The sequence below is a fragment of the Anomaloglossus baeobatrachus genome, chromosome 8 (genome assembly GCF_048569485.1).
Source record: "Anomaloglossus baeobatrachus isolate aAnoBae1 chromosome 8, aAnoBae1.hap1, whole genome shotgun sequence".
Lineage (NCBI taxonomy): Eukaryota > Metazoa > Chordata > Amphibia > Anura > Aromobatidae > Anomaloglossus > Anomaloglossus baeobatrachus.
The window spans coordinates 157,032,913-157,045,996 of record NC_134360.1 but is presented as its reverse complement, the minus strand read 5'-3'; positions in this window follow the sequence as shown (position 1 = coordinate 157,045,996).

The window sequence follows — 13,084 nt, the reverse complement described above, 5'->3', positions numbered from 1 at the left end:
TTTGACAACCTACAATCCGGCTTCCATCCACATCATTCTACTGAAATTGCCCTGTCTAAATTTACAAATTACTTACTGCCAAAACTAACAGACACTTCTCTATACTCTTTCTAGACCTGTCCTCAGCCTTTGACACTGTCAATCACTTCTTCCTATTACAGATCCTCTCTTCCCTTGATGTCAGAGACCTTGCCATCTCTTGGATCTCTTCATACCTTTCCAACCGCACTTTTATCGTCTCCCACTCCCACATAACCTCTTCATCTCGCCCTCTTTTTGTTGGCGTCCCTCAAAGCTCTGTCCTGGGAGACTTACTCTTCTCCATCAATATATTTGGCTTGGGACAACTCATAAAGTCCTATGGCTTCCAATACCACCTATATGCTGATGGCATTCAGATCTACTTCTCTGGCCCAAATGTCACATCTCTACTGTCCAGAATCCTGGAGTGTCTATCGGCCACACCCTCCTTCTTTTCCTCTCGCTTACTAAAGCTCAATCTGGCCAAAACTGAACTAATCATCTTTCCCCATCTCACCTATGTTCCCTACCTGATCTATCAATTATAATAGATAACATCACTCTCTCCCTAGTACACGAAGTCTGCTGCCTCTGAGTGACCTTCGACTCTGCCTTGTCCATCATACCATACATCCAATCCCTCACCACCTCCACCCGTCTTCAACTCAAAAATAATTTTCAGAAGCCATCCTTTCCTCGATTCTCAATCTATGAAAATGCTAGTGCATGCCCTCATAATCCCCGCCTTGATTACTGCAACATCCTCCTCTGTGGCCTCCCTGCTAACACTCTCACACCTCTCCAGTCCATCCTTTACTCTGCTGTCTGACTGATCCACCTTACTCCTCGCTACTACCCCACTTCTCCCCTCTGCATATTCCTCCAGTGGCTCCCAATTGTCCACTGTATCCAATTCAAACTACTAACACTGACCTACAAAGCTGTCCATAATCTGTCTCCTCCATACAGTATATCTCTGAACTAATCTCCTTATACACTCCAACACGTAATCGCTGGTCCTGCCAAGATCTCCTTCTGTCCTCAACACTCATTCGTTCCTCATCCAACTGCCACCAAGACTTCTCCCGAGTATCCCCTATCTTTTGGAATTCACTGCCTCAACAAAACAGATTACCTGCTACACTTGCAAGCTTCAAACGGAACTTGAAGACTCATCTGTTCAGAAATGCCTATAGTCTCCAATGACCCCAATGCATCAACACCACCGGGTCTGCCACCTCACCACCGCTGGAGCTGTCACCTCACCATAGCCAGAGCTGCTGCTTCAACACCGCCCCATCTACTCTCTCCTCCCCAATATCCTATAGAATGTAAGCCCGCAAGACCAGGGTCCTCTTCCCTCTGTCTTAGTCTGTCTATATTAACTTATATATGTATTTTATATGCAACCTCTTTTTATGTACAGCACTATGGAATCAATGGTGCTCTCTAAATAAATATTAATAAAACTAATAAGATTAATAATAATGGCACATCAGTCTAGTTATACAGGCATACATCCACTACTTCTATATTTCTGCATCGTGTTATTTAAAAGCCTAGGATGATTAGCTGATGTTATGAAGGACATTGTACACATGTTGATTGTTACCACCATATAGTGTGAAACTACGCTGCCAATGAACCACCACTAACTGACTCTAGGGCCCCACTGTTCAGCCTCATGCAAATGACTCGCCCCAGGGCTATGGGGTACTCGGTCCCAGGCGGTGTTTCGCTGGGATATGTCACTGGGTGGCCGACGCCCGTTTCCGTGACCCTGGGGGTCGCTTTAAAAAGGGGGTATTTACAGGGGAATTGTAATAAAAGTTTTTATTGTGACGCCACCTGTGGTGTGCGGCCAGGTGAGGGTCGCCGCTGCAGGGTTCTTCTCACTGGGGGTCGATATTGATTGCAGCCAAGATGGAGTCACTCCCCACAGGCGGAGTGGGTGCCCCGGGAGGATGGCCGGCTGGCTGGTAGTGGGCCGTGGGCGCCGGAATGCGGGACGGCGTCGCCTGTAAATAATGGAAACGAGGCAAGAGCTCCAGTTCAGGTGTTTACTCACTGGTTAGGAGATTGCCCGAGAGTGTCCAGGCTCACTTCTGGTAAGTCTCTGGTTCGAGATCTGAAGAAGCGAGGGCACATGCGCTGCCCTCTCAGACACCAAACTGTGTAATGCGGGCTTCAAAAACATCGCGCCTGAAATAAGCGCTATGCGCAGGCGCCAACTCCGACGCCGTGTAACTGAAGAGAGAAATTTGCATACAGCCAGAGAGAGGGAGGAACAGCCGGCGGGGGGGCGGGAATCATGTGCATAACCCGCCCGGATATTATCTGGAGAGGTGCACACGTCAATTAAAAAGTGGATGAATTTTCAAACTTCATAAACTTGGATTTCACAGCCTAAACATCCGAGCTGCCCACTAATGGTATGTGCAGCCTGTGCCTGATAGTGCCAGTACTGCACTGGCTTTACCTTATATACCAAAATCCTGATGTTTGGTTCCCTTTAACCCCTTAACGACCCATGACGTACTAGATACGTCATGGATCGTGTTCCGGTAAGCCCCGCCCCCTGCCGCCGGCGGGCGGCGGCGATCGGCGCACATATCAGCTGTTATCAACAGCTGATATGTGTGCCTGCTAGCCGCGGGTGGAATCGTTTCCACCCGCGGCCATTAACCCCTTACATTTCGCTGCCAAAGTCTTGGCAGCGATATGTATATGGGCGCCGCCATGACAGTGACTTACCCCGCCCCCGCCGGAAGTCACGTGACATGATCACGTGACTTTCGGCGGTTGCCATGGTAGCACAGGGTCATGTGATGACGCCTGTGGCTAACATGAGTCACTTCCTCTCAATGCCGGAATACAGCCGGCATTGAAAGTGAAGCAGCAAATCTGCAGTTCTCAGCTCTGTAGCTGAGATCTGCAGATTGTGCAAAGCGATCGGATTGCTGATTGCTATAGCCCCCTAGGGGGACTAGTAAAATAAAAAAAAAAAGTAAAAAAAAAGTTTTAAAAAATTAAAAAAAAATAAAAAAACCTAAAAGTTCAAATCACCCCCCTTTCACCCCATTGAAAATTAAAGGGTTAAAAAAATAAAAAATACACACATATTTGGTATCGCCGCGTTCAGAAATGCCCGATCTATCAAAATATAAAATCAATGAATCTGATCAGTAAACGGCGTAGCGGCAAAAAAATTCCAAACGCCAAAATTACGTTTTTTGGTCGCCGCAAATTTTGCGCAAAATGCAATAACAGGCGATCAAAACGTAGCATCTGCGCAAAAATGGTACCGTTAAGAACGTCAGGTCAAGACGCAAAAAATAAGCCATCAATGAGCCTCAGATCCTGAAAAATGAGAACGCTACGGGTTTTGGAAAATGGCGCAAAACGTGCGCCACGTTTTTCGGACAAGCTTGTGAATTTTTTTAACCCCTTAGATACAAGTAAACCTATACATGTTTGGTGTCTATAAACTCGCACCGACCTGAGGCATCATACTCACACATCAGTTTTACCATATAGTGAACACGGTGAATAAAATATCCCAAAAACTATTGTACAATCCCACTTTTTTTGCAATTTTTCCGCACTTGGAATTTTTTTGCCATTTTCCAGTACACTATATGGTAAAACTTATGGTTTCATTTAAAAGTACAACTCGTCCCGCAAAAAACAAGCCCTCATATGGCAAGATTGATGGAAAAATAAAAAAGTTACGCCTCTCGGAAGAAGGGGAGCAAAAAACAAAAACGCAAAAACGGAAAGTGCCCGGGGGCTGAAGGGGTTAAGCAAGTGGAATGCATATTCAGTAGGGTTGAGATGAGGTGACTGACTTGGCCATTGCAGAATATTCCACTTATTTGTATTGACAACTCATGGGTTGGTTTCGCAGTATGTTTTGGGTCATTGTTCATCTGTGCTGTAAAGCGCCGTCCAATCAATCCTGCTGCATATGGTTGAATCTGAGCAGAAAGTATCTTCAGTCACATTATCAATAAACACCAGTGACCCAATGCCATTGGAAGCCATGTATGCCCAGCCATCACACTGCCTCCACCATGTTTTATAGAGGAAGCGGCGTGCTTTCAATCATGAGCCGTTCTAAACCTTCCCCATAATTTCTTCTTCCCATCATTATGGTACAGGTTTATCTTAGTTTCATCTGTCCATAGAATGTTTTTCCAAAACTGTGCGGCTTCTTTAGATGTTTTTGGCAACTCTAATCTGGCTTCTCTATTTTTAAGGCTGATTAATGGTTTGCACCTTGCGGGGAACCCTCTGTATTTGCACTCATGAAGTCTTCTCTTTATGGTAGATTTAGATATTGAAACACCTACTTCCTGGAGAGTGTTCTTCACTTGAGGGGTTTTCTTCACCATGTAAAGGATTCTGCGATCTGCGATCATCCATCACTGTTGTCTTCTGTATATGAAGTGAAAGCTGCACACCAAATTCAGAGAAATATGAACAAGCATAACTGTTTTATGATACATAAGGAATGAAAAATACAACTAGCCATATGAAAAATGGAAAGCAAAATTTAATGTGACATTGCATAACTGCTGAGGATTATTTGAAAAAAAGAGATATTTAGCTAATGTATTGATCAATTCATTACTGCCCCATTACCAACTTCATGGTAATCTCTTATTTATGGGCTCCCTAACCAAATGTTTCCTCTATATGCAGTTAAAACCTGCTTGTGTGCATGGGTACCTAACCAAATGTTACCTCTATGTGCGGTTGAAACCTGCTGTGTATGGGAAGCAAGGGACCTGGCTATATAAAAAGTTGAATAATCATGGCTAAAGGGCAGGACTGGGTTCCCAGACAGAAAAAAACTGCATAGCAATCAAAAGGACTGCTGGAACACCATTGTAAATGTGAACAGGGTGCTAGCCAAAAAATACACAATCTATATGAAGTGAAAGCTGCACACCAAATTCAGAGAAATATGAACAAGCATAACTGATTTATGATACATAAGGAATGAAAAATACAACTAGCACATAGAGATAACATTTGGTTAGGTACCCATGCACACAAGCAGGTTTTAACCGCATATACAGGTAACATTTGGTTAGGGACCTCATAAATAAGAGATTACTGTGAAGTTGGTTATGGGGCAGTAATGAATTGATCAATACATTAGCTAAATATCTCTTTTTTTTCAAATAATCCTCAGCAGTTATGCAATGTCACATTTAAATTTTTTTTCCATTTTTCATATGACTAGTTGTATTTTTCATTCCTTATGTATCATAAAGCACTTATGCTTGTTCATATTTCTCTGAATTTGGTGTGCAGCTTTCACTTCATATAGATTGTGTATTTTTTGGCTAGCACCCTGTTCACATTTACAATGGTGTTCCAGCAGTCATTTTGATTCTTGTCTTCTGTAGACATCCAGTCTTTTTTGCATTGCCAAGCTTACCAGTGTGCTCTTTTATTTTTTGCAGAATGTACTAAGGTATTGAATGGTCACTCCTAACATTTTTGCTATCTCTCTGATGAATTTCTTATTTATTTATTTTTTTTCAGTCTAATGATGGTCTGTTTCTTTTCCATTGAGGACTTCTTAGACCGCATGTTGTGGGTCACAGCAACAGCTTCCAAATGCAAATGCCACATCTAGAATCAGCTCCAGACCTTTTGCCTGCTTAATTTATTATGGACTAATGAGGGACTAGCCAATGCAGCCCATTAGGCCGGTTTCACACTTGCGCTGGACGGCTTCCGTAGCATTAAGTTGTGTGACGCATGCAACGGATGCGTCGTATATAGTGGCACAACGGATGCTACGGATCGTACAAAAAACGCAATCAGTTCTATGTTTTTTTCCTTGACTTTACACATCTGAGCATGCGCAGTTGTATAAAGACGGATGCGTTAACAGAATCCGTCAAATGACGGATTCTAACAGAATCTGCCACCATAGGCGTCCATTATAAAAACAACGGACGCCAACGGATTCCTGCAGGTTGCGATTTTTTGACACTCCGCCAAGTGCAGAAAAACACTACATGCAGCGTTCCATCCGCCCGACGGTCACTGACGGTCAGCGACAAAACAACTGATGCGCTGTGGGGCAGATGCAACGCAAGACCATCCGTTGCTATCCATAGCTAATAGAAGTCTATGAGGAATAAAACTGTTTCCTGCAACGGTTACCGTAATTCCTCAAGGCGGCGGATAGCAACGGAAGCCGTCCAACCCAAGTGTGAAACCGGCCTAAAAGAGCTTTTAAGATAATGGCCCAATTACTTTTGATCCCTTGAAAAGAGACAGCTAAATATTAAAGAGCTGTAATTCCTAAACCCTTACTCTAATTAGGATGAGGATACCCTCAAATAAAACATGAGAGTCTGCACTTTAAGCGCATATTTATTATATAAATCTATCTTTAATATGTTTTTGGTAAATAGCTACAATGCCAGAACTTGCGTCACTGTCCAAATATTCCTGGACCTAAATGTATGTACAGCACACATCATGAAGTGGTTAAAAAAGATTAGTCCTCTCGATATTCATGTCTCGGGAACTCTGGTGTCCCTTGGGATGCTAATAACAGCTTCGGAACTGCCCAAGGATGCGTTTTTGAGACCCCTGCAATACATTGTTGCAGTTTATATGTGTGCCGCCCCCACGCTGCTTGGATCAGGATCCGCAGTGGCTCGAGGGGTCTCCGGACCTCTTTTGCAAGGGGTTAAAAATAAATAAAGTTCGTGACGCCACCCACGCGTCGTGGTAATGTGGGATACCACCGCTGCTGCGTTTGGGGGGGAGCGCCCGGGAGCGATGGGATGGCAGCTTGTGATGTTAACCCCTCTGTGGGCAGGGGGAAGGTGTCCCAGGGCTCGATGGTGTAAGGATGGGGACCCGTCGGGAGAAAAGGGGCACAACGTACTCACAGAGTCCAGAAATTCTGACACCGACAACGGGTAAACCAAACTCCTGAATGCCCTGCAGATGTTGTTGGAGCACGCTGGGTCCGTGCCCTTTTGGCGTTGCTGGTCGTTCTGAAGCCTTGTCCCTTGGCACTGTGTTTACTCTTTGTTGATCCCTTTTACCTGAAACTACTCGGGTCCTATTCACCCATGTGGCTAACGGAGTGAGCTTGCTCTCAGGGTTCACGCGTGGGATTTTCTGGACGATCTTGGGAAGTCCTATCCCCCTCGTTGCGCTAGTATCCCGATTTTGGAGCGGGTGGAGAACGGCTCATGAATACTCCGTCCTCGTCAGGTAAATTACTGGGCTGCGTAAAGCTACTTCCCAGCCTAGGGTCCGCGTACCCCGTCGTGCCCTTGCCCCTGCCTGGTTGTAGTACAAGGCCGCCGATCTGCCCTCCATGGCAGTATCGTGCCCCTTGTCACTACCCTTTGTGATCGGGGTTCAAGCTCCTTCCAGGCCAGGCCAACGTCTGGCACCTGGGACGGGCACAGGAGCCCAGCTCTGCAGTGTGACCTTTCACTCTCACTGCTGTGCACGAACTCTCTCTACTCTCTGACACTTCTGGCCATCCTATCATCCCTCCATCTGGGCAGCCCTATTCCCCTCAGGCTGTCCAATGGTTCTCTGGTGGGTGTGGTGCAGAGTGTTCCTCAGGATTTGTACATACCTGTTCTTAGCAACACCAAAGGGACAGGACCCATAACCAAGAAGGAGCAGGTACCATAAAGAAGGGCAGATTGCATAGCACCCTTGTGACGACCTGATAGGCCAGGGCATCACATATGTTCTCTCTGTGTCTGGGTGGGCTTCTTCTGATTTGTCCGGTTTCTTCCCAGACTCAAAAGACATACTGATAGGGACTTTATATTGTGAGCCAAAATCTGACCTTTCTGTGTTCATTAAATGATCAATATTTCAGCTTTGCAGCAACTTTATTTTCATAACCTACACCAAATTTGGGAGGGTTTCAGCTTTCAAAAGAGTAATTTATAAAACCAATGGTTGAATTTAAAGTGAGGTTATAAGCTTTTATTTACATAACATGGATAAGCGACAGAACTTCTGCCAGGGACTGTATGGTCAGTTGCTAGTTATAAAGGTTACAAGTTTATCTCATTAAAGGGTTTTTCCACCAAAATAAAAATACATAACTTAGGAATATATGCCTTGTGTCCCAATCATCAGGTATCCTTTAAGGTTCCAGCAGAAGTGAACAAAAGACAGAAGAGACTCCCTTTGCAAGAGTAGTATATAGGCCCTTTGCAGTCCAATAGCTCATCCCAATGGAGAATTGCACCTTCTGTGAAGGTAGAAATACCACTTTACCTCTTAGATCCCTGTGCAGTTGCACAGGTTGCACCAATAATATGTTTGTGTGGCGCCCTGGACAAGCCAGGACGTCACAGGTACTACAACAACACACCCCACACCCCGGTTAGGCACATCAGTAACACATATAATTCCTTGTTGCCTCCCTCCAGGGGCTGATGTCCACACCAGGTGGGGTGGAGCCAGGCGGTTGGCCCCACGCACCGAGGAGTTCACAGTCCTGGAGGCGGGAAAAGAGAGGAGAAAAGTTTTGAGAGTTGAGGAAGTGGTAGTGGAGCAGACTGGCCGTGTCCGGGTACGTGGCCCGGGCACAGAAACAGCAAGGTTGGCAGACAGTGGTGACTGTCTGCAGGCGAGGCCGATTGACACACAACCGTAAGGACCAGGGACGGGCGGTGGCCCGCCGGTACCGGACCGGGGAGCAAAGAGAAGCCAGCACCACTCGGCAGGGCCTACGGACCCCGACCAGGCTTGGAGTCACCGTTAAACCGGTTAAATCCGTCAGCGACGGGAACCTCCGGGGTTTCCCAGCAGCAAAGACCCGACTGAAGGCAACCGCTCTACCGTGAAGGGAAATACAGCTACCGCCACAGCTAGAGTTCCTAGGGCCAGAGCCTGCAGGCAAAAAGTGGCTCATCTGGCGAATACACCGCTGGGGAGCGGGCTACCGGTGGGAAGCCATTGGAGCCGACAACACAACACAGGTGCAAGGAGAGACAGTCACCGCCAACCTACCAGGAGTGACCATCGCAGCCGGCTGCGGGACCCGTCCATCCAGCCGTTTGTTTTACCAGAGACTCCGTCTACATCATTGGCTGAATGAGTACCATCGTGCCGTCTGGCACCTCACCAAACCACGCCATCCACCTTCCAGTCACCATGATCGGGCCCCGGGACCACCAAATCCCCCTGCCCACGGAGGGGAGAGAGAAACATCTTGGCTGCTCCCTGTCATCTCTCCCGGGATCCCCGTCCAAAGCAGCGGTGGTGTCCCAACCTCACCACAACAGTGGGTGGCGTCACGGACAACATCCCCAAACCAAACCATCCCCTTTTCACTCACGGGCCACCGAGCAGCATTAACAGCAGCGCCAAACCCGAGCGTGGTGAACGCAGCGTCCCCTCCCCGCCCGCGACATTTGCCCCTGGGTCCTGGGTTTGGCAGCTCCACTTCCAGCCCTGTGCTGCACAAAAGAAAGCATTATCCATGCAAGCACATCATTAGTGGTGTGTAAAAGTCACTGCCAAACTTCTAATTTCAATGATTACATCATCCCCCTTCTCTGTCTATGTATCTACCTCGATGAAATATAAGGAGGTGAGCAAGTTGTCACGCCCCCCACTCTCTAAAGACACCAATTGTATTAATGTAATGCTTTTACTTGTGATGGTTGCCAATAGATTTTACATGTATCTATCCTCCTGTAAGCTGCAGGTCCTGTTAGTCAGAATCAACAAGATTAACTGTAGGACCTGCACTTAGCGAGGGGGAGTTTTAGGGACCAGTCGTAAAGAGTTCCTGGTTCAAGTTAGTAAAATAGACATCTTGAGAAAGAAGACAAGTGTTGGGTGTGTGTGCCAAGAATAAGGGAGCAAGTCCAGCAAAGAATCTTTAGTGGCGACAGAGATCTACCTTACAGGCAAGTGGGTGAAACCTGCTAGAGGCCTAAAACACACTTCCGCAAAAAAAAACGTCCGTGTGACACAGTCCGTTTTTCGGGTCCGTGTTCCGTTTTTTTTGGGGGCGTTTCTCCGGTACGTATGGCATCCGTGTGATGGCGTATGCGAGCCATGTGTACGTGTAAAATGTCCATGTTTGTGTGTAAAATGCCCGTGTATGTGTACGTGGAATGTCTGTGTGGAATGTCCGTTTGTGTGTTGCACAATGTCGTTGATACATGTCGGCTGACAGCAGGCAGAGTTGCGCGATGAGAATGAACTCGGGTGATCTTCACCCGACTTCATTGTCATGCCGCGGCTCTGTCTGTGTGCTACGTACTGATTAGCGGTCACCTGTGAAGGATTCACCAGTGACCGCTAATCCCCTTAGTGACTGAAGTTAGTAGCCCTCTCTCATACTTACCACTCCCCGATCACCAGCGCGGCGAGGAACAGCTGTGCAGATAATACGCGGCAACAATTACTTTGAATATGCCGGCCGCTCATTAATCAATCTCGTATTCCCTGCTTTCCCCACCCACCGGCGCCTATGATTGGTTGCAGTCAGACACGCCCCCTACGCTGAGTGACAGCTGTCTCACTGCACCCAATCACAGCAGCCGGTGGGCATGTCTATACTGTGCAGTAAAATAAATAAATAAATAATTTAAAAAAACGGCGTGCGGTCCCCCCCCCATTTTAATACCAGCCAGATAAAGCCATACGGCTGAAGGCTGGTATTCTCAGGATGGGGAGCCCCCCAGCCTAACAATATCAGTCAGCAGCCGCCCAGAATTGCCACATACATTAGATGCGACAGTTCTGGGACTGTACCCAGCTCTTCCCGATTTGCCCTGGTGCGTTGGCAAATCGGGGTAATAAGGAGTTATTGGCAGCCCATAGCTGCTAATAAGTCCTAGATTAATCATGTCAGGTGTCTCCCCGAGATTCCTTCTATGATTAATCTGTAAATTACAGTAAATAAACACACACACCCGAAAAAATCCTTTATTAGAAATAAAAAACACAAACATATACCCTGGTTCACCACTTTAATAAGCCCGAAAAAGCCCTCCATGTCCGGCGTACTCCAGGATGGTCCAGTGTCGCTTCCAGCTGTGCTGCATGGAGGTGACCGGAGCTGCAGAAGACACCGCCGCTCCTGTCACCTCCACGCAGCTAATGAAGGCAATAGCGCGATCAGCTGAGCTGTCACTGAGGTTACTCGCGGCCAATGCTGAATACAGCTGATCGCGCTATTGCCTTCATTAGCTGTGTGGAGGTGACAGGAGCGGCGGTGTCTGCTGCAGCTCCGGTCACCTCCATGCAGCAGAGCTGGAAGCAACGCTGGACCATCCTGGAGTACGCCGGACATGGAGGGCTTTTTCGGGCTTATTAAAGTGGTGAACCAGGGTATATGTTTGTGTTTTTTATTTCTAATAAAGGATTTTTTCGGGTGTGTGTATTTATTTACTGTAATTTCCAGATAATCATGGAAGGAATCTCGGGGAGACGCCTGACATGATTAATCTAGGACTTATTGGCAGCTATGGGCTGCCAATAACTCCTTATTACCCCGATTTGCCAACGCACCAGGGCAAATCAGGAAGAGCCGGGTACAGTCCCAGAACTGTTGCATATAATGTATGCGGCAATTCTGGGCGGCTGCTGACTGATATTGTTAGGCTGCGGGGCTCCCCATAACGTGGGGCTCCCCATCCTGAGAATACCAGCCTTCAGCCGTATGGCTTTATCTGGCTGCTATTAAAATAGGGGGGGACCGCACGCCATTTTTTTTAATTATTTATTTATTTATTTTACTGCACAGTATACACACGCCCACCGGCTGCTGTGATTGGGTGCAGTGAGACACCTGTCACTCAGCGTGGGGGCGTGTCTGACTGCAACTAATCATAGGCGCCGATGGGTGGGGAAAGCAGGGAATATCAGATTGATTAATGAGCGGCCGGCATATTCAAAGTAATTGTTGCCGCGTATTATCTGCACAGCTGTTCCTCGCCGCGCTGGTGATCGGGGAGTGGTATGAGCCGGGGGAAGAAAAAAAACGAGCGTCAATGTAAGTATGACTGAGAGCAGCAGAAAAAAAGGTAAGTATACTGACTTTAATTAAAAAAAAAAAAATAATAAGATCGCTAGTGTAAAAACGCACACGCACGAAACGTGCTGAACACGGACATACTCCGTGTTCCGTGCGTGCAGGCACGGACCCATAGACTAAAGCGGGTCCGTGCCTGCGTGCTGCCGGCCAAAAACGGACATGTTGTCCGTGTAGAAAAGCGCACACACGTACTTACCTCACGGACACACGTTCCATGCGATTTTACGTGTGTGTGCCATCTACCATTGATTACCATGGGTCTCCGTGTGTATGTGTCTCCGGTACGTGCAAATACGTACCGCACACGTACAAATTACACGGATGTGTGTTGCGGGTCAGAAAGAGACTTTTTCAGGCGTGACTCCAGTGTTGGCTAGTTGTGGGGGACGCTATGAAGGAAAAGGATCAGCCCTATATTAGGAAGATGAAGGTTAACCATATCAGTTCTGCCTCTGTAACGTTCACAAGTGCCGTCGCTTGAAACCACAATGTATGTGCCTCTGTATTATGTAGAACAGAGCTTCAGGTGTGCTACCTGCTACCCTTGGTATCTAAGTTTATTCTTAACTAAAGAGAACTTTGTGTTACGAACTTTTGTGGCTTCCGTATCCTGGGGACCAAGGGTCTGATGTCTTACAGTGCGCAAAAGATCTGAATATGAAGGTGTCCCCTGTATACACAGTATCACCACTAGCACACCCAGAATCCTCAATTTTCTGTAGCATGATAAGGTATTAATGAAGCAGAGCTCTTCCATGGCTACCACCCTGAGCCACATTACAGAAGAATGGAATTGTCTTAGCAGCTGAAATGAGCACTCAGACCGCCCTTTCACATATCATTGATGACTTTCTGTATTGAGCACAGTATCGGAAGCAGACCTGAAAAACTTAGGCTTGTGTTAGATGCGTGACAATGTGGCACCTGAAATAACTGAAGTAGTAGTAGAATATACTTTCATATAACTTACTTTTTGGCTGAAAACAAAGG